Source organism: Strix aluco, chromosome 13, assembly GCF_031877795.1.
Source record: "Strix aluco isolate bStrAlu1 chromosome 13, bStrAlu1.hap1, whole genome shotgun sequence".
In the NCBI taxonomy this organism is placed as follows: domain Eukaryota; kingdom Metazoa; phylum Chordata; class Aves; order Strigiformes; family Strigidae; genus Strix; species Strix aluco.
In genome coordinates this window covers 11,622,457-11,645,367 of record NC_133943.1, presented here as the reverse complement: position 1 = coordinate 11,645,367, position 22,911 = coordinate 11,622,457, and positions in this window count along the sequence as shown.

The following is a 22,911-nucleotide window of genomic DNA, read 5'->3' as shown; positions in this document are numbered from 1 at the left end:
TTACGAGAAGAACCTGGTACCATGCCAGACAGACATGGACCATCCAGCAGTTTTGGTATCAGAGTCAGCAGCAAAGTGGCCAGTGCCACCAAGACCCTCAGCATCCAAGCTTCCAGAGCAACCAGCACAGCAGGGTCCATGCCACGGCCACACAGGCTGTGGTTGCTGACAAAAAGCAAAGTTTTTTTATCTACCTGAGCTTTGCTGCTCAGTCCCCTCTTGTAGTCAAATTAGTTTGTTAGTCACCAAGGCACAGTGTCCCCAAAGCTGTGGGTAGGCCATGGGAAAAACAACTACTGTTGTTGTTCCAGCTCCATTGCTATTTAATAGTCCCAAGGGTCACAGTAATTCTGGAACAAAACCCCAGGCAACACTCTGCCATCAAAGAGGAAAAAAAGCCCGGCTAACCAAGATTAAATCAATGGCAACAACTGAAATGCAATTTCCAAGCAAAAGCCAGAATATAAAGATAGCAGAGGCAGTCCATCATAAGCTAAAGGTGATTCAGGGGAGACAAAATCAGTAGGGAAAAGCCTAGATCACACAAAAAAATAGACAAAATACCTATATTTTTTCTTTACTTAGCATAGCAGAAAAATTATATTAAAATACAGAATATAATCTTAACAAAGCCAGTGGAACATGACCATAAATTATAGCTGACAAATAGCTGAAAACAAAGTCAAACCAGGATATCATTTGCAGGAGAATTTCAGATGACTCTGTGGATCACCTTGGTCTCCAGCAGTTAAGGAAGAAAAGGAGGGTACAGAGGAACTAAATTATTTGTGTCAGTCAAGCTTATCTGTCACAGGGCTACACCTTTCCTACCACAGCACATTTCTGGGATTAATGATCAGGCACTATCTGGAGCTGGGCATAAGAAGAAAAACTGAAGTGATTTGGTTATTTGGGAAAAAAGATGCATCACCCAGCTCAGCTAATCAACATGGAATTTCAGAGGAATATCTTCCTGAACCGGTAAAAAGATGCACTTTGTAATAACTGAAAAAAATAAGCACTACAGAATAGGAGAACAAGAACTCTACTGAAAATTGCATCCAGGAATGACAAGTCAGTTAGCATGGTGCCAGCGCCCAATAAACTAATTAAGATGCTAATTAAAAGCAGAGCACTTTCCCATCTGGGGTTCACAGTCGAGACAGGCTATAGCCTGAGCAAGTCTCACCAGGGAAAGGGGATGGGTGAGTAAGGAAGGCAATGCAAGAGCACTGATTGACAATGCAGTTAGATTTTCATGCCATCTTTGATGAGACTCTTCACAAGAGGCTGTTAAAGAAACCACGTAGTCATGGGAAATGACAAATAAGCAAATGAGTTAGGGAGGGGATAAGGAGGAGAAATAACCAGGCAGTTTCATTAGGGCAGTTTCCTCACCTTAAAAGACCAACTCCCCATGCCAATCACTGGTTTATCAACCTAGAAAACTGGCTGCGTGAAGAGGGGGTTAAAATCCCCTGTCTCCTAAATTATTCCCAAAGGAAAGCTGGGAAAACTTCAGAGGAGCAAAACAGCAGCAACTGTTGGGTAGCAGTGCTACTGCCAGGTTGATAAAAGTGGGGAAAAAAAAAAAAATCAGATTTGTGCACCCACCAGCACAGTCAGCATCCATGCAGGAAGGGGTCTGGGCAGCTCAAAGACAACCCAAGGCCAAAAATGGGTGACAGCAACCTGGAAATAAAACAACTTAGTGATGTGCACAATGTGGAATAACGCTTATGAGCCTGGTCTACCAGTCTCAAAGGGATGAAAGGAAAGCATTCACCTTAAAAAGGCAGAGCAAAAGGTGGCAGAATGACTCCTTGCTCCCCCTTTCTTGTCTCCAAGAAAGTCACTAAGGCTGTGAAATAAAGGATCCAAAGGTCAATAATTGCTAAAGTTCATGCTGGTAACCCTAATTCAGCCTTCCTGGACGCTCATCCTGTCCAGGGAATGAAGCAGGTGTCTGTAAGGAAGGGGAGAAAGGATGCATTTAAGGGTAACCTTTGTGTGTTTATCTTTGCAGCCTTTCAAAATGTTTATTTTTGTTTGGGTGTGGACAGACTTGTTAGAGGAAATGATTTAAAAGACACCATATAATTGCACAAAAGCACATTGTGTTTCATTGCAATAATCCTCCCATGAAATACATCACTCAATATGCCATCACCACAGGGCTCCCACAAAAAACCTTCAGTGCGAACCGCAAAGGCTCAGCCCAGCCTGCGCAGTTGTCCCAGTGCTGGCTTCCACCTCACTCATGATGGCATCGAGGGCCACCTGACTTAACACAGGTCCCATGCAACTGGCTCACCCCCAGATAGTGACAGGAAAGTTCACTCAGACCATGCTCAGCACCAGCTGTGGTCACACATCTTCATCAAGAAGGTTGGAGGAGCTAAACATGCATTAGCCCATAGCTGGAGAGAGCCACCATCCCAGAAAAAGGTCTTGCAGAAGAAAAGAGGCAGTAGCAGTTGAGGTGGGTAGGGGCTATCTTGGACAGCTCTTCTCCCCTCTTCCCTTACCAGGGTTGTAGAGCCACACGATGCCCCAGGAGCTGAGATGTGAGTGCCACCAGCCCCAAATGGGGCAGGAAAAGCACCCAGGTACCATCTGTTCTCACCATGAGCTGGGTGCAACAGGTCCTTCAGCACATCTGAAGAGCCAGGCAAAGCTGATAACACAGTATCATTCCCCATGGCCAGCAATCAGCAAGGCAGACTCAAAGAGAACAGACTGCATGACTATCTAAATAGCAGGATGATCCGGCATTATAAAAAATGCTGATAATGAGATTTTCATAAGTACTTCTAGGGCGTGTTACTACTGCCCTTAAGATAATCTCAAAAGGATTTGAATGACAGTTTGAGTGTCGGGCGCATTATTTCACCTGGAATTTTACCAGGGTCCCTTTCACCATCCCTCGAAGCATCTGAGACTGGTAATATTTTGGAGAGAGCTCTACTGGTCCATGAGAAAAGGTCCCTGTAGCAGTCCACCAGTGCCTAAGAAAAGCTCCCTCCCAGCAAACTACTATACTCTGAAAAAGGTGGGTGGAGGGGAAAAGCAAAGGGTGATTTTTGGTTTCCACTGGCACCAATTATGCTTCTGGCACGTTTATATAAATTTTTTCCATAATCAAGATAGTGAGGTTAGGCTTTTTTTTTAAATAAACAAAGGCCTACAATGGGCAGTCTGTGTTGTGCCATGTCTGGAGCCTCCAGCTTATCAGAGTCATCACAGAACACAACTTTTGTTCATTTTATCTGAGGGGGAAAAAAAAAGGTACTGAAGCCCACAGACCCAGCCCACAGGGGTGGAAGGGAGGTCCCCCTTATCTCCAGCAGATACTAGATTTAGCATGTCAGTTTTGACTGGAGGCAACAAGGGAACAGAGACACAGCAATTAGCAACCAAACAGCTCCTGCTGCCACCTCAGGTCCTGCTGGGAGACTCGAGCACTGGCTAGCAATTAAAAGTGCAGAGGGAAACCAGCAATACCCATCTCCAGCTGCACATTTCTAGTCCTGAGAATGTACTTTCACCAAAGACATGGCCCAGGGGGGTTTCCTTGATGTCCCTCCCTTGCTCTCTCATATCCTTGGCCAGCTTAATGTTCCGCCTGGGACTCCCTGGACCCCATCCGATGTTTCCTGTGGTTGGAGCTGATGACCACCCACACCCAGGCATCCAGCGACAAGTTGGCTCGGGGCACACGTCATCCTCTCCCCTCAGAGGGGCAGGAACTGGGGAGGATTGCGGTGGGGTTGCTGGCAGAGGAGGGTACCCCAGGCTCTGTCAGAGCTTGCCTCTCCCAGCCTCACTCTCTCCATTTATACATTACTGGCAAAGTGAAAATACTTGACAGCTGCAAAAAAGTAGATAATTCTGCCTGCCATGGCTGTGTTTACGCAAAAGCCACTGGTTTATGAGGAACAGCTTAGTCAAAGCACACAAAGAAACACCCTGCACTATTTTTTGAAGAGGTTTTTTTTTTTATTGCTTCAAGAAGCAAAAGGTTAGCTACAGAAATAGAGAGAACAAGGCATCTTAACAAAACAGCTGCTTCTTATTTCTGCTATTCTGCATCTCCTCTTCCATCCTCTCGCAAACCCCGTTCACCACCAGCTCCCACCCCAGGTGCTCTCCACACCTAATGCCTGGGGACCTTCTCATCCTTGCCCAATGCTGTCAGCATGACAGACCAAGCAAGGAGCACCCAGCACCTGCAAAAACATGCAGCTGGGGAAGGCAGAAAGCATCACAACAGGGCATTTGTCATAGCATGGCCCACCAGCATGGCCAGGATAGCTTGGTTTGCATTTGTTTCCCCACATCAGTGTCAGGGGAACAAGAGAAGTGGGAGATCCTCTCTCCTCCTCCTCACACTCTCCAGCCTTCTCCATTACCCAGGTTGCTCCCTCTGCCCACACTTCTCCTGCAAACTTCACCAGCTGCATGGCACAGGTCCTGGCCTGATGCTGCTGTGCTTCAGGAACAGATGCTTTCCCCCACCTTGCTCTGTGCACATGCAGGTATGGATATGAAGTTAGCATCCCTGGTATCAACAGGAGTCCAGAAGCATCTTAAAATCACTGTTGAATGCACTGTTTGTAATGGGAAGACTAACAGCATCCAGCTATCTAATCCTCAAGCAGAATGATAGATCCAGTTAGTCCCTGGGGAGTTGTGCTCAATATCCTCCCCACCAGCACGCTCCAAACCCAAGGGGCTATGACAGCTCAGTCACAAGGCCAGGGGTGGCTATGACAATCCAAGCCATTCCCAAGGCACAGGGACCAGGCAGCACCCCCACTCACGGCCCACAGCATGCCCCTGTGTTGCATTTGAGAGGGTTGTCTGTCTCAGCCCCATTAGCATTCAGAAAATTACAGATAAAGAAAAAAAATTATAAAGAAAAAGAGTAGCAGCTCACAGGCTCCAACCAACCTGCTTTACCAGTTTGCAATACAGACTCTTTTCCCAAGAGACAAACCATGTTATCCCAATCTGGGTAAGAAAAGAAACAGATCCTGTCCCTACAGCATCCCACTGCCTTCAGCTCCCCTCTGCAAGGCACGAATGGACAGGAGAGAGAAGGGAGGGCTCCATATCTCCCAAAAGAAAAGTGTTTTTTCCTGCCCAAATGGAAGGTGTTAAGGCCATGTCTTTCCTCACTTTCATTGTCAAGACTGTGTATGGCTCAAACGGGGAACCATGCTGGTTTGAACCCCATCACACAGGGGAATCTGAGCTGAGGTCCAGAGCCATCCCTGCTGGATGCATCTGAGATGCAGAGGGCCATGTTTCTTCAGAGGGTTTTGCAGGTTGAGCATTTGAATTTATTGGCACAGGAGTGCCACATGCAGGGGAAAAGACACACACATTTCTGGGAGTTGGATTCTCCTACTCGTAGGACTCAAGCAAAAAACAAAACAGGTTTGACAGAGAACAAATTAATTCAGCATGAAGAATTTCTTTGACACATGAAAAATAGATAAACCCTTGCAGAAGATTACTTTAACAAGGCCAAAAATCCATCACAATGCTGAAGAAAGGAGGCACAGCTAAGGCTTTAAAACGTATGTGATGCTTTTATACCCCTAGGTATTGGGAATGCAGCACAGTTCAGAAATGGCAACAGAGATCCTGGCCAGGACTCCTGAACTCTCCCAAGCTTTGGGGGATTGCTGCAACCAGGAGAATAGAAACCCTCCATCCACAACAGGTATTATAAACTGCTACAGATAAATTGTATCATCTCATGCCTTAATTTCCCCTTCACATAATCAAGACAAGGACAACCCCACAACTGTGGATTTTCTTAAGATCATCTCACGTTATGCAATATAGCGTTTGGATGAGTGTTTGGGATGAGTGTTGTGCCCTGAAAGCGCAACATTTGAAGCAGCCACAGTGATCTGGGGTGTAGCATACATCATTCCCATCTCCAACTTTCCTGAGCTCAGTGCTGGGTTTTAGGCCCTGTCCAGCATCCTTTCTTACTGGGAATACAGCCCTGTGGCCCTATACTCAAACACCATGGGCCCCTCCCCAATAACTTAAGCAACCCTCCTTTGTCATGGTCTGCCTTCTTGGCTTTGCTGGTCTAAGGTTTCATCCTTGAGAGACACCTGTAAGATACAAGAGAACCTCAATGCTATGAAAAGTAACTGCTTAAATACACACACACTCACTTTACTCTTAGAAAAGCACAGGGGCACATGTACCCATACCCCCCAAAAAGACACCCCCAAAATAACAACAAAAAATACTCTGCCCCATCTCCTCAGCAAAGCTCTTCAGAATTTTTTTTTATATGGACTCTTTCAGGATTCCAAAATCCTGCTCAATTTTCAGGCTGTCCCTCCACCTTGCAACAGGCTCTCTCCAGCTTGTGTAGGTCCAGTATTCAGACAGGTTCTCGTTCTCCGACCAGCAACACAACCCTGCTAGCTGTAATCTCCAACACATCCCTCTGTGCTCTCCTTTCCTCCTGGGGAATTTCCAACCTGCCTCCCTCCCTCCCATGCCCCGTCCTCTCAAACAGCCTTCAACAACCAGTTCCCTTCAGCACAGCCTTTAGCAAGTTCTTTTATTGTATTCATCCTATTGTGAGAACAAAGACATTCCAGGTTAGCAGCCTCTGTGATAGTTCTGTAGCTGCTTTCAAGCTGGGCACATGTTGTGACACTTCGCATTTATATTTATGGATCTCAAAATGTTTTACGTATATACTCCCAGCCTCATTATACAACCAAGGACACTGAAGGGTAGCACCAATGTAAAAAACTCATCCAAGAATCAAACAGCAAGACAGAGCAGAGCTATGACTGGAAGATAATGCCTCAACTTCAGACCAAAAAAAGAGCACCCAGAAACAGGCCACACAGGTTATTCTATTGTATAGACTGTAGTATTTTGTGCAAACTGAGTCTAAGTACTCTTCCACTGCTCATTTATAATATTCCTCCTTACATTACAAAAATCCAAGTTAACTTGCATCAGCCCAAAGCCTCCATCTCCCCAAACCCAAGCGTGCACCACATCTGACCTTTGCATGCATTCTAAATTTGTACTTAGAAGTGCACATTGTATTTCGCTAGCCTCTTGTATGTGTTTTCCATAGACACAATGACACAAAAGAAGCAGAGCCTGCGAGCCAAGCCCTGGAAAGACGGTAGCTTTAAATAGCCTCTTTGTCTTGCTTTTCCTTGCTGAAATATTGCACATTATTTAGAATTGAGTTTTAGTTTTATCAGAGACCCAGAAATAGAGACAATAGAGGGCTGGGTGAATTTTAGCATCATTTTAGGACGTAAAGTTTCTCATTCCTTTCTACCCTTGCCTCATCTTGCCCTCCACTGCAGGATTTGTACCTGCATCCCAGGAACCAGCAGTACACACTCCTTCAGGGGCTCTCAGACCCATAGGAGTGATCTCAGCCAGAAAGGGAAGAGGTGCACAGAGAAGGTGGTATATGAGTGAGAAACTTCACCTCCGTGAATTGAGGGCAGGATTCTGAAATCAAAGTTTCTGTCCTTGATAGGGAAAAAGTCTGCAACTTTTCATCTGGCTGGTACCCAGATGAAGTCAGAAATGCATTTCTCAGCACTAAATTAATGGAAAAACTGTCAAGAGAGTAACAGAAATTATAAACATTTATGTTCCAGTTCAAGGCAGGAGCAGGCATTTATAACCGTGCTATTTGAATGACAAACTATGAAAACTGGAGTCCTTTTTAGTCAGGACATATGGATGCTCCTTTTTAGGTATGAGTAGCAGCCTGCAGAGAAGGTAAGATGCTTGCCCCAGTGAAAAGCCCCAAGTAGGGGTGTAACGGGGTGACATAATGGAACACACCCACAAGGGCATTCCCGTCTCCCCTCAGGGCTGTCATTAGTCACTTCATCTGGGTTCTAACACACTTGTCCATGTTTTGTACAGCAAATAGATTTTAGGTTACTTTCATTTTCTAATTTCCAGAGAAGCAGCTGCAGGAGAAGTCAGAGCAAGAACTGTGCAGGTATTTACCCAAGGATATGGCCTACAGTGGTGGGTTTGCAGCGAGAGCGATTCTGGGAGGAGAAAGGCTGTTACAGCGGCTGAGCCATATTAGAGTGTGCAAGAAGAGAAAAGGCAAAGCAAAAGGGAAAAGCCTTATGAACGAGCCCTGTAACCTGCATTTTAGAGCCTTGCAGAAATAACAAGTACATCAGTCTCTCAAGTTTTTCCACTCTAAAGGGAAAAATATCTAACTCGCCTTTGTTCACTAGGCTGCTAAGCCACGGGTGAGCTACAGCAAGGTGTGTCACTGTGTTGCATGTCCCGCTCCTCAGGACAGTTCCCTACCTGTGAAGGTCTGTTACAGTGTGAACCAGCCCACAGGGCACTTTGTGTTTTTCCCAGAGCAATGCAAAGGCACCTGCCAGCAAACATCTGAGCCACAATTAACCCAGATCTGCAAAGACATCACTACTAAGCATCAACTTTTCCTGAGCCTCACAGCTACGTGCAGCCACAGGAGACGGGGTGCAGGGAATCCCACATGCCCAAACTTCTGAGCTGCTATGAAACAGCACTGTGCATTGGAGAGAAAACATGACACGTACTCTCTATCATTACCTTTGTGATAAATCCACATAAACGTTGTTCATTTATCCATAAAAAAATCCACCTAAGGCTATCGTGTACAGTACAGTCCCAAGGCACTAAGCGTGCTGCACTTGGCACAGTCTACAGCATTTTGTACAGTGCCAAACTGCAGTTCTGCAAAAGCAATTTGTTAATGAGAAAACACTCTGCGGTGCAAAATTAAAGTGTCGAGTAAACCATGCTTAACATCAAGAGAATGTGCTATTTTCCCTGCAGCTAACTGAGCCCGCCTAGAGCCTAATGTGTGCAGGTTAACTCAGAAAAGTAACTACTGTTAATCCATGCATGACAGGCAATGCAAGCAAACACAGTTCATGCAGGAATTTACTGTGGTACAGGATATTTTGGCAGCTGGGTACAGTGACTCGGAGTAAGCAGCACAGCAGTAAGGACAAAACATGCGTGAGCAGTTCCAGTCGTGTGAATCGCAAGATACCAGCCAAACATTATACTTAAATCCACAAAACAGAGCCAGCTTCACCTCTGCTCACCACCTGCACCACATCGGTAAGAGACGGGCTGAGCCCAGACCTGTTGCTCCACAGGCAGCGGGCAAAGCGCAAAGCCCCATGTCCAGGGTGGAGCAGCAGCCCCGTGCAGGGCAAAGCCCAGGAGCAGCTTTCTTGGGGGTTTGGCGCCACCTAAGCGCAGGAAGGGTCCCATTCACCCTTCCCGCTTCATTTCAGAGCAGAGGGAAAAAAACAATCACAGAGTCATGGAGTGGTTTGGGTTGGAAGGGACCTTAAGGATCATCTAGTTCCACCCCCCTGCCCCGGGCAGGGACACCTTCCACTAGACCAGGTTGCCCAAAGCCCCGTCCAACCTGGCCTTGAACCCTTCCAGGGAGAGGGCAGCCACAGCTTCTCTGGGCAACCTGTGCCAGGGCCTCACCACCGTGATGGTAAAGAATTTCTTCCTTATATCTAATCTAAATCTGACCTCTTTCAGTTTAAACCCGCTGCCCCTTGTCCTGTCCCTACACTCCCTGATCAAGAGTCCCTCCCCAACTTTCCTGTAGCCCCTTTAAGTACTGGAAGCTGCTGTAAGGTCTCCCTGGAGCCTTCTCTTCTCCAGGTTGAACAACCCCAAGTGTCCCAGCCTGTCCTCATAGGGGAGGTGCTCCAGCCCCCTGATCACCTTCGTGGCCTCCTCTGGACCTGCTCGGGTAGGTCCATGTCTTTCTTACACTGGATAACAATATCCTTTTCTGATAACAAAATCCTCTTGCTTCTACAGCACTTGGTCTTTCAGGAGAAGCTTCTACAGAAGAAACCTGGGAGCTAAGAACCAACAGAAGGCTAGGAAAGACACTTTTGGAGAAACCCAAACACTGAAGTAAAGTCAAACCCACCAAAGAGCTGGGGGACTTCAGAAAGGTTGTAGAGGCTTTTCTTTTAACTGCCCAGATCCCAAGAACTCCCTTGCCACATTTCAGGAAATTCTTGAATATTTGCTCATCACTATCTAGTTGAATACTGAGTCCAGAAAAGATTTTCACAAATCAGGACTTCAGCTGTCAAAGTTGCAGGAAGACAAACTCAGAATGGGCAGCTGGTGCCCCCAAGATTGCAAGATCGTTATGGGGCTCAAAAACAAATCTCAAAGACCAGATGAGCCACAAGGTAAACGTTCAGAGAGGTATGTGCTTGGCAGTTACTAGCAGACCACGTGCACTTATGACAAATACTCCAGTAGGCAGGACAACACTTGCAAGTTGGAGAGACAGAAGCATGGATACAGGAGCATGCAGGGTTAGTGGGGATTCCTAATCAAAGGATGGGAAAGGAAGGACAGAAACTGCATTCATCAGACATGGAAGAGCTGCTGATCAAGTGGAGAAAGACTAAGCATGACAAGAAAGATGTACATGCCTGCCAACATTTGTAATCATTTTAGTGATCTGCCCATAAATCCGTGAATACAAGCAACACGTCCAGCACTCCAGCCCAGCTGATGCCTAACCAGTTTTCAGACCAACAGCCAAAAAGTAACTCAGCAGAGAGGCCTGTGTACTCTGTGCTGACCTGTAACACTCCCTAGCATTGCAATTTGGTTTTACACTCAAAGACCATTAACAGAGTTCAATCAGGGAATGATTGTCTAATACAAACATAAGTGAACTTTTATTATACAAAGAAAACTTTCAGTGACTTTCAACCTCGTTGAGCTGCGCAAGATGCAAATAATTCAAAGGTTCTCCCACACAGAGACTTCTTGCTGTTCATAAGGATGCACGTTGCTCCTGGAGGGGACTGCATTTGGTCAGCAGTTCTGAAGGAAGATTTAGACACAAAAAAAAGGAATAAAAAAAAAGGTGATGAAGTGGAACCAGAAGCTCTCCTTGGACTCTCATTGAAAGAAGTGCTTCTTTGGATCAAGAGATAATTAGTCCTTGGAGACTTGCCTATCCATCTCAGGCGAACTCTCAACTAAAGAGCTGCATTTGGGCATCAGCCCCCAGCCCTGTCCACCTGAAACAGTCCCAGGCAAGTGTCATGCCACTGTGATGTAAAGAAAGGCACCCACACTCTGAGCGCAGGAAGAATTAAACATCCATCCGGATATAACACGTGCTCACACTGTGAGCGCAGCTAAACCGTCACAAACCATCAGCCTCTAACTTGTACCAGACCTCTAAGGGAAAGGCGCTCCCCTTCCAGCCTCTGCAGGGGCACGTGCACATGGGGACATTCAAGGAGTAAGGACTCACTCTCTGCTGTCTCCTCCTCAGAGGTTTGCTCTCCTGGGGACCAGCTCCCGCATGGTTATTTGCTCTTCCTTTGACCAGGCTCAGTCCCTTAAGCAACCCACTTCACGGTGTCCTTTCCTGGCATTTATTCAGCTGCTGCTTTTTTTTTTTTTTTTCCCTGGTGCAGTTAGAGAGTAGCAGTGCTGACTTTTTAATCCCGGCTGCCCTCTAGTGACAGATGCCCATCCTCTGCGCCTTTGTGCCCACCCTGGGCTCTCCTGGCCGGACCAGGGGACCTGGGCACAGCCGTGTCCCGCACAGATTAGCTTGCTGCAGAGCCTGAGCCCAAGCCCCAGCTCTGCTGCTCTGCATAAAAGATGTAAAAAGCAGTATTTCTAAATTGAGAACCCTCATACCTCAGTGACAGCTCCAGCTCTTAAGGATTTACTGATTTTATAATCCCAAATTCCTGCTTTCCGCCCGAACACTGGTACCTCAGACATAGCTAAGAGGGGAAAAAAAGCCCTTGGTCCCCTGCTCCAGCAGAACCAGAAATTTGCAGCAGTGGGAGGAGTTAAAGTAGTTAAGTGTTTCCCCAACATTTTCTGTGTTTTATAAATATCCTAGGACCCATCTTGGGCTTTGGCTCAGGAGCAAGAATACTTTACTCAAGTCACTTCAGTGGCAGCTACAGAGGAACAGACTTCCTAGCCACAACAGTAACACCCTTGCTATTAGAGAGATTATTTATTTCCTTTCTCATCCCAGAAACATTAGCTCTTCCAGTGGGGATTACTCTACATCAGAAATAATAGCAAATCAGGTATTGGCACCAGCCCACCAAACCCTGAGTCCTACTACAGGTGGAGTATACACAAGCTGTTGGCCAGAGCATCTCTTTGCACACTTTAGCATAGAACGAGAATGGTGCCAGCAGCACAGGATCCCAGCAGAAGGGGTGCTCAGCAGCTTAGATTTGTTCACATTTGGTAGTCCCTGAAATTTCCCTATTCCTAACAGAGATCAGGCTGCATAGTCTGCAGCATGCAGCCCCATGGAAGGTGTACTGGAGAAGGTGGGTGGCTTGAGCATGTGAAGGTGGCACAGCTGAAACCACAGGAAAGATATAGAAATCAGCTTGAGGTTTTTTTTTAATTGGAATACAGATAGGGCTTTGGAAAGTGATTTCTGACTTCTGATGACTATACCGTGCAAGTGGAAAAATTACTTCAAATTGAGAACAGGCTGAGATTTTATATATATTCTTCTTTCTCAGTTCTTGACAATTAATTCCATGTTGGTTCAAACCCTTGTATCCAGTAACAGAGGTATCACCAAATGCATTTATTTATCTTCCCTGTTAAGCAAATGGCAGTGCAGCAGTGGCTGTTGACATAATGTATTATTGAGGTCTGACTTGCCTGATAGTGCATTAACTTTTGGGTGACTCCAAAACCAAGCAACAGCATTAGCATCTCCCAGGAGAAAGAAATACAAGAAACATGAGAACCCACTACAGCAGGACATTACTTGCACCCAAAGCATTCATTCATTAGGAACACAGCCAGCTCATACTCCCCTGGGACTAGCAACGCTCTGCAGAATAGCAGAGGCCCTCCCTTAATGTACATACACTCCTGAACTCAGTATTGCTACACACACCTAAGAGTAATAGCCAGTAGGAAGCAAGGCTCAGTAAGTCATTTGTTTTGTTTTTTTGTTCTGCTCATTGCCTGAAGTGAGGAGTATTTACTGCAGATTTAGGCACCTAAGTCATACCTTGCATTGCCCTATATCCCTGTTTCTTCTGTAGTAGGTAGCACTCAGGATCAGTATGAACCTGCTCGACATGGGACAACTGGATCGCTGCAAATGCATTTGCCATTCAGGAGAGAGGAGGGCAATGTAACCGCATGCTCCAAAGGTTCCTGGCACAGCCCCAGAGGGTCCTTTCCCTCCCCTCCATACCACACGCCTGTACAGAGGCTCAGGCAAGAGCCTCTGGCAGTGCAGCTTCACAGATTTCCCTGCTGCACATCACACTACTGAGCCGACACATTAAGTAAATGACAACACTCTCCTACTTCCAGTAGCAAAATATTTTGGATTTCCCCCATGGAAGAGAAAACAAAACTAGGTACTTAAAGCTTTTCGAAAGAAGTCATTAAATCAGATCAAGCTATAAATGCCTGAAAATTTGATCAGGTTTCTAACATGGCCGTTAAGAATCAGATGAGAAGAGTGACAACGTTTTATTTAAAAATGAAACTGTAGCAGGTCACATGCATCTGAAGAACAGTATGCAGATCCCGAAGGCCTGAAGCCAAGGAGAGGTTACCAAGAAACAAGTTCAGTCTTGTTGAAATGTACTACTATACAGTAATACTAGTAACGATCATAATGCTTCATGTTAGCCTGCATGTTACCCAAGACTTTTCTTATTCTCACCCAGAATTATTTGTATTCTGGAGTGCTGGCACCTCATACTGGTTGGCTGAGTTCAGTTATCAGCGCCCTTCAAATCCAGCCAACCAGGCTGATGACTGTTGGACTTTTTGGACACACACAAGACACATAAAAGGCAACAAGAACCTGACACCCGGCAGCACGGCCAGCGCCAACTCATTTGTTTTCCCAGGTCTGTTTTCCCAGCCCGCGAGCCGGGATTGGCAGGCGATTTTGGAGCGAAGGACTTTGAATTACAGCGGGTGGATTTGGCAGGACTGCTGCCCGGGCAGTAACTGTAAAGGAGGAAAGTGCATTTATTGCCACAGCTCTTGCTTGGGAGGGGAGAAAAAAAGAAAACCCCCGTACGGCGATCTCTGGAGCTCGGCAACGAGCACAGACGAGCGCAGGGGCTCAGAGCACCGGGTACCGGTCCTCTCTGCAGCACGACCGCAGCTCGCCCGGTCCAAGCGCTGGTATTTTACCTGCCAGCTGCGTGCGCGTCACTTCGCGTGTCGCCGGTGCCACTGTCACCCCCTCCCCACCCTGAGGGACATGGCAGGGGGGCCCCTTTTCTGTCAAACCCCTGCGGCAGCTCCAGCGCCAGGGCGGCGGCGGGGCCGGGTCTCTCCCTTCCCGGGGCGGGGTGGGGGGCAGAACGGGACGCACCGTCCCGCACTTACCGGTGCCCGCGGCGCCGCGCAGGACGGACTCAGCGTTCCCCATGGCCGGGCGGAGCGGAGCGGAGCGGGACGGAAAGCAGCCGGGCAGCACCGCGCTCCCGCCGCGCCGCCGATTCGAAGCTGCCGCCCGCCCCGCCCAGCGCCGCCACCGCCAACCGCCGACCGCGGGCGGGGCCGCACGGGCGGAGCGGGGCGGAGCGGCCCGGCCCGGCCCCGGGGTCCCCAGCTCCTCTCCCGAAGGAGGGGTGCTGTCGGCACCCCCGTCCTCCTACAACAGAGAGGGGTCTGCGTCGGTGTCAGCCCGCACCCAAGCACCCACCTCAGCTGCAAAGGGAGGTGCCTGCACCCCTGGCAGCCCGCGGGAGGAGGTACTGCACCCATGCACCCCTGTCATCCCGCAAAGGGGGGGTACTTTGCCCCTGCACCCTGCCAGCCGGTAAAGCCCAGGTGTCTGTGGCCACGTCCCCCCGCCAGCCTATAGCGGCCGTTGTTTCCATCCCTCTGCTCACACCACACACGGACTAGTCTGCGCCCGCGTCAGCCCAGGGGTAGTCTCCCATGCCTTGACATTCTGAGTTAACAGACTACAGGCACGAGGCAATAGGAAGGACTTCTCCATGGTCCCTGCACAATGCTGATACAAGTAATATACTAGAATTGCTTCCTTTTCTGAAAAGACTTGGAGAAAAGAAAAGAAAAAAAAAAAAAAACAACACACAATCTAGTGCAGACTAGTGGTCCACTTGCAGTAATCTTCACCAGTGCACAGCTGTGCTCTGAGGCACGGCTGCTTCTAGGAAAGGGCCAAGAGCAGGAAAAGGTCACTATCATATAAGAGGATGAAGATTTCTTCCGCCTCTCAGGCCGTGTGTGGCCCTCTTGGGCCACAAAGCTGGGAGATTTATAATAGAGATAAGTCCTGCTGTCTCTGGGACACTCTGTTTCCCATTATCTCATTTGCTCTTACATTTTGCATAGGACTGATGTGGATTTCAGAAGAAGTTAAGGACCAAAATAGAAGGCTTGAGATTCCTGAGTGTTTCTACTGTCATAGCAGTCAAGCTGTCCCTGGGAATAATGGAGACAATGAAGAAAAATTACAGTAGGGAGGCCACCATTTATCCCAGTGTTGATTTCCTCTTCCACAGCTGTATCCAGAACACCATTACTGGGTGTCAGCAGCTTTGAATTGCTTAGATGCAGATTAAGACACATCCTGCCCTGAAAACCATAGACCAAGTAATAGGAACATGATGTGCAGACAAGTGTGTTGCTGCTTCGAGCCTGGGAATGGGCAGAGTCTGGGAGAAAAGCAACAGCGATGTCTTTGCAGGAGTGCTGCTGCATTCCCTCCTCCCCAGCATCCCAGTCCCCTTATCAGACACCATGGTTATGTGCTGAGAGCCTGGCTGAGGAAGTGATGTCTTGCTTGAGTGTGAGCAGGGCAGTGACTGTGACATGCGGATACTCCTTATCTAGCTGCTAATGCACTTTTTATCTTCTCCGTTAGGTGAGAGCAATATGGCAAGGTCTCTAGTACTTGAGCAACCTTCAAAGAGGCCTCCTGAGCCAATGGTGCCATCCTCACACACGGCAGTTTATAGTCACCTCATCACCACGTTTGGGGTCATTAGTGTGGCTTTGGTTTCTAATAATAACCCTTGTAACAACAATAATAACCGCAGCACAATGCAGAACTGCTGAGTGTTCGCAGTAGATCCTGAACAAGTCGGGGCTGGCAGCAGGACGCGAGCCGCAGCCCTCAGGAACGCCAGCCGTTACAACAAAAGGGCACTGATTTCTCAGACTTTCTCAAAGCAAAAGGGAGGAGATGTCTTGCTCTGTTTGTTCCCAGAAAACACTTAGACATACTCTCATTCCTGAGGAGGGCGAGTAGCACACAGAGCAGCTTTCCCAGCCCTCTAATAACAGGGAAGTCGCTTCCACCTGACCAGGTGCAATGGGAACCTGACTGCAGAGGCAGCATGTGCAGAATTGCCTACTGCCAGGTAATCACCCCAGCGCCAGGGAACGGGGCCCTGGAGCCAGGCACCTGGCACACTCAGCACACAGCAGTACTCAACCACCTCATTTTGTGCAGTTGGGCCAGGATCACAGCCCCTGCCACCCCAGCAAGAATTTCCCAACTGATAAGAGCAGCCTCCTTTTATCTAAATCTTCTCCCATCCCTGCTCGAGCAGCCGCTGGGCTGTCCCCAGGAGGAGGAACAACACTGGGCAGGTCACACCGTGTCACTCAGCCAGACACTCACTGGCACTCAGGGGGGGCTGAAGGCAGCCTGACACCTCTGCTCCGAGGGGCAGAGGTAGAAACCCTGAGAGGAGGATACAGGGGAGTTGTGTGGCTCCTTCCCATTTAGCTCCCGCTGATCGCTGCGTGGCCTGTCTGGGACAGGGTTCTCGGGAGGTATTGCCTTGCCTGCTGGTCACAGCACAGAGCGAGATTCAGAAGATGATGTTCTGACAGAAGTTGTCTGTTTTCTTGGGCAGCTGTTGTCAAATCGCTTTAATCCCTCCGTGCAGCTTCCCCCACAAAGGAGGGATAATGTCACTCGCGGGGGGGTTGCATGGTTGGTGTTTAAAACTGGCCTGTAATGTTTGATAGTGTCTTGAGCAAGCAAAGGCCTATCTAGCATCACATTGCCCAAAATAGCCCCCGCATAATCCTGTACTGTTCCTGTGTCAGTGTCGTGCTCTGCACAAAGACCTGATTAGGCTAAATTTTAATAATGTTTTTTCCACAGTTGCAATATCATGAAGAGCACAGATTTCCCAAGGGAATTTGGAGCCAAAATGCATCGAACCTGACCCAAAGAAAGGCTTTTTTATTCTTCTGTGCTTATTCAAGCTATTAATCTTCTCCTGTTGCCAAGAAGCAGTCTGGCTAGCAATGACTATGGTAATGATTTTTTTAAAACACGAACATCTGTCTCCTCTGGGAACCAAGCTGAGGTTCACCAGCTCATTTTATGTCGAGACCACCAAGCAGCTGTCAGGCAGTGCTAACCTTCAGCATGTGTATTGGACTGGAACCAAAAGCCTTCTCCAAAGAAAGCTTTAGCTCCCATAAACTCTCACACCTCAGCTCTAGGGACACAGCATCTGCACTGTGAGTCGGCCAGCCAGCACAGCTGTATGGTGCAGCCCACAGCTTTCCCAGCAAAAAGTGAGGAGGAAGACTCTGCTTTGGAGTCCAGCCCCATGCACACACCCTTAATCTCTGCTGCAGGGGTAGGTCCAGTCAGGACTGGGTCAGTCTTGGCTTCGCTGCTGCAGAAGCATATAGGAGGATGTAATCCTTAAATGCTAAGCACAGACATCAGAGAGAGGTTACATGAGGCCACATCCCCTCAGCAACAGGACAGTGAATTACTTCAGTAAGTAACAAAACATGCCCTTTGCATTCCTTTCCTCTCCTCATAAGCCTTTGCTCTGGAAGCACTGGAAGAATAACTCAATATGCTGAACGAACAGACACGAGAGCAACCCTTACACAAGCTGAAGCTATTGCCCGGGGCATATCTGGGCTCAGCCCAGTCCCTGCAGTTGCATAAGTGCAGTTGCGTTGCCAGTCCTCAGGTGCCCAGGCACTGGCAGGCGGTTATGGAGAAGCCCTCAAGATTCCCTGTCCCCTTGCATTGCTGGAGAGATGCTGGCACAGCAGCTGGCAAAGGTGCAGACACACGGGTGCAGAGCAGTGTGTAGTAGCAAGGATCAGGCCCTCACTAACACAGTGATATTTTTGGTTCTGTCACAGTGTGATACTGGAAAAAACATATTTTCCTTTCTGAAATTCTGATAATTGCAGTAATAGTAATAATGCTTATCTGCTTTTGTAACGATTTTATCAGCAGATCTCAAAGCACTCCACAAACCTTGGTCCCCAAACTGGAGAGAACCCGATCCCCAGGGAACAGGAGGAGTAATGTTTTCATTGTGGTCGCTCAATAGCAGTCCTGGTACAAACCCCACATTTCCCAATTCTCAGACTGGTTTTGTACCCTTCAGTGTTAGGGCATGCTGTTGCTCAAAACTCAGACACTTCTGAGTCTGTCTTTCCCCACACCACATTGAAGATGCTGTTGAAGAACAAAGTTTACGTTTAGTCACTTCACATTTTTCAGCATACAACTCTGTTAAGGGCCATTTGCAAAATGACAAAACTTCGTTCTTTCTGTGAAGAACAGCTGCATGGTGTGACAGATCAGCACAGCTGATTCACATGATGCTCCCTCCAACATCACCTGAATCCTGACCCCGCATGACTTCACCAGACAAGGTCCTTCCCCTATTTTTCCAGCATATTCTCCCTCTGTAAAAAGCAGATAACAACAATACGGGATTCTCCCCTCAGGATGCTGTGGGAATTAAACAGCCACTTACTGTTAAGAAAATAAAGGGAAGATTAAAAATGCTCTGAAAACACAGTCATAAGAACCGGATAGCTCAATTACATCATTATCTGGTTCTCTTTACAGACCATATAATCAGTTATGGACCCTCTTGTGCTGGTCGTGTATAGATACGCAGTAAATGCCTCTATTTGAAGTTTTTACAGCCCTCGGTGAGGGGTACCCGGGCAGCGCTCGGCTCCTGGCACTGCTGGGATCACCCACTAGAGGGGAGCTTTTCCCTACAAACCACTCGTCTCGCTAGAGCAGCAGGAAAAACTTTTCCAGGTCTAAGCTGTGAGAGAGATCTGCGCTTAAAAGGCTCCCGGCCAGCACTCTCGATCGAGTGGAAGAGTTTCTCTCTCAGTTTAGCTTGTGTCACTCGGGAACGCTTGTTGCGTCTGCTGGGGGACTCATGCACACCCACAGCTCTGCTAGTACTTCGCGGTTCACCTCTGGAAGTAAACATTGGCACTCTGGATGCACAAAAGTGATGTCAAGACAGCCAGTAACAGCTGAAGAAGGATGACATCCTCCCAGTGAGCTAGTCCAGGGTCCTCCCCAGACAAAGCCAAACCCTTTCATGTTGTGACAGTGTTTTGCAAGATGTCAAAAACTCTGAGAAAGATTTCAGTATGGGGTAGCTCTCTGGAGTAACCACAGACCCTGAAGGAGGAGCAAAGGGAGATGATATGACACAGACATCCCTTCACCTTCCACTCTGCCTTCTGCAAGCAATCTTCCCTAGGACAGGAGTGGGCAGGAAGGAAGGAGATGTCCTTGCTGAGGCCATAGCAGACTTTTCAGACATCTCTGTCAGGTCGTACATTAACACACACCTAAATGTCATCTGATAAGATCATAGAAAACCCAAAAAAAAAAAAAAAAGAAAAACCCACGTGGGTGCAGGCCACATGAAATGAAGTCACTGGCAGTTCCCCACCCCTGGTCCCAAGGCTTTGTCCTCCCCAGAAGAGCCCAGTGAAGCCAGTGCCTGCCAGCCACAGGGAGCCATCCTATCTTCTGCCTCAAAGCCCAGCAGAGGGCAGAAAGACATACAGCGACAGAGAATATTAATTACAGACACAGTTATTACTCATAGAGTGGTACCTGATACATCCCAATCACAGCTCCAAGTTTTATTGGGCTGACCATGATGGGATGATATTTCTACAGCACTTTTCACCCTAGAGATTTCAAGGCTGGACATGCCCATTTCTGGCCTGGGGCATATACACTGTGAAATAAATGCTTTTTATGTTCAGTGGATGCAGAAAAGCATACACGCACTGCCCTGAGGACTCGTGTGCACTCTGTGCAGCCTGTCCAGAGTGAGAGATGCTCCTTGGACCCATTTGTCCTGTCCCCTCATCCACAGCAAACCCCTCTTTGGCAGCTCCCAACTGCCCACAGCCTGCTTGGGTAAACACTGTTCTGGCCTCACTGTATCCAGGAATTGCAGATGAGTGTCCCAGCTTCTTAAATTCAGCCTGGAAAAAGATTTCTGTGTAGGAAAGAAGATACTTCTAGAGAACGCGATGAGCAAGGCAGCCTTATTTAAACTCCTGGCAGTTATTTATTTATCCATTTTGCCGTAGCTATTTTAGAGGTTGTCATATGAGAAGCAAGCTAAAAAAAAACCCTCTCAGCTAATGTGACAGCAAAGCTGGACAAGATGAATCTCTCTGAAGGTGGGATTGTGTCTTCTGTGGGAGTGCTGGCTTACGCCCACCTCTCTGAGATGAACAGCAATTTGACAGTGACAGCAGTACCGTACAACAGTCTAAGGCAGGAGATGAAAAACCACAAGTCAAATCACATTTATTAGGGTTCTCACATACCCTTCTGCCAGACTGAAAATCAGGGTATGACGTTTTCTCATCACACCTTGAAGATACATTGTTTACTACTGCTCATAGATCTCTCAATGCCATGTAATAGTGGGGTACTGTTGCAGGTTTCAGAGCAACCCCAAGAAGTGTCAGCAACAGCTTGGCATAGGGCTAGAAGTCCAGATGTGTGAGCTGTCTGACAGCAACTTCTGTTTTGGCATAGCATGAGTCACCCCATCACTCCTGTAAGTCATAGGATTTAATGGCTTCACCTTTCAAATGGAAAGAAATTGTGGAAAATGTGCTAAGGAGTATTTCAAAGTGAGCAGGAGTTGATAAAAGCACTGGCAGTTGGTGCCTGGAACCTGGCAGAGGTACTCAAGAGACCTGAGCTCCCTCTCTCTCCTTCATTGACTTTCTGGGTGATTTTTAACAAGGTACTTCATGACTCAGTCACCTCTTTCTTCTGCGTAAAGATGATGGAGACTCACCTGCTTGATAAAGCACGTCAGGTTCTACAGTTGATGTGACTACTGTCTGAATAAGAGCTTGAGATCACTGAAACTTGTCTGTGGTGGTCACTGTGCTGATGCAATGCCTAACAGACTGGTGAAGTGTTTGCTGATAAACCAGGTACTTCTGCTGGTCTCTCAGCAGCGCCCTTCTGGGCTGACACTGTTGGGCTGGGGACCTGCCTCCCAGAGAAAAGCTGTTCACATGGGCAGAGCAGAGGTTTCCTCCCCAGGTTGCAAGAATTTTGGCTGAGAGGAACCTGAGGTTTTTTTGCTTCATTAACAGGCTCTAGGTGGCCTGTTAATGTCCCATCACGGCTCTGGAGGTGCATGTCAGTGAGCCACAACCTGCTTTTCTCCTCCCTAGTTCTCTCTGCAATCTGGATTCACTTCTAGGTTTCCACTGTGAAAGCCTTGAGTTGTCCAAGCATACATTTCCTGGTGTCCTGGGAACAAGCAGCTCTAATACCACACAGAGCAGAGCGAATCTTCAGTGACACAAGTGACACAGCCACAGCACAGCTGGGACAAGCCTCTCCCAGGGCTGAGAGCACATGCAGGGAGGGGCCTTGCTTTACACAGAAAATGCCAGTAAATTCCAGAAAAAAAGACCAAGCAGCAAATAAAATTAGCACTGTGGGCTGCACTTACCCTGCCAAGAGAGCTTATTTAGTGTGGGAAGGGGAAGTGCTGGAGGTAGCATGACCAAGGTATGTGGGAGGAGGCAGAGAAGGAAACCTGATCCATCCTACTCCTTTGAGCTGCTTCAAAATAGGAGACCCAGCAGTCAGAGGTGGAGGCTATAAATGGCTGCTCAACTGAGGACCAATAAAAGGACACACTGTGTCCCACAGCACTTAGCAAGCCTGAGAATATATGGCCAGAAGGGTCAAGAGAGCCGAATTGTGCAAGCAGATTTTTAAAGGACTATCTGTTTTTTTCTAACTACTTACAGCATTTGAAGTTATGATAGCACTAACCTCAGCTCCTGCTGCAGGGCATCAGCGGGTCCATCAGGATTCCCTCTGCCTCCCTTCCTGCCCAGCACCATCAGAGCTGGCCATGTTGTTTCCATCCACATCAGAGGCAAGACACTGATCTAAGCAGAGGACATGATCCAGTGTGAGGGCTGCCTTCCCTGACATGCCCATCTGCACCCACTCTCTCATCTCCCAGTTTTTTCTGCCACCCAAAATGCCACCCAGGTTCCTCCCAGAAGCACGTTGTACAGAGGATGACTGGCTTCCCTGTGCCCAGTCTCCATGGAGCCAGGGACCTCTCCTGCATCTCTGATCCCAGTTTCCATGCACTGGAAGGAGCACTGATATCTCTGGAGTGGCTGGGACTGGCATGAGGCGCAAGGCAATGTCCTACCTAGGAAGGCGGAGGGGTTGAGGGGTTAGGAAGGAGGTCATCTACATGGGTCTGGAGCCCCGCTTCTGAGGTCCCTCAGTTCAGGATGGTCAGACACAAAAGACTGGTTGGGCCCACTATGGAGAGAGGCAACAGCTGTGACACAGTTCACGTTTCCCTGGAGCTCCCTGCAACTTTGCCCCCCTCTCCTGAGATGGATCCCAGGACTCAGGAACCCTCTGGATCTGAGGTCCAAGCAGGACCTCCTCCTGGGGCAGTAACTAACTCCCTTACTACTCCCCCTGATCCTCTGATGGCTTAAGGGGGG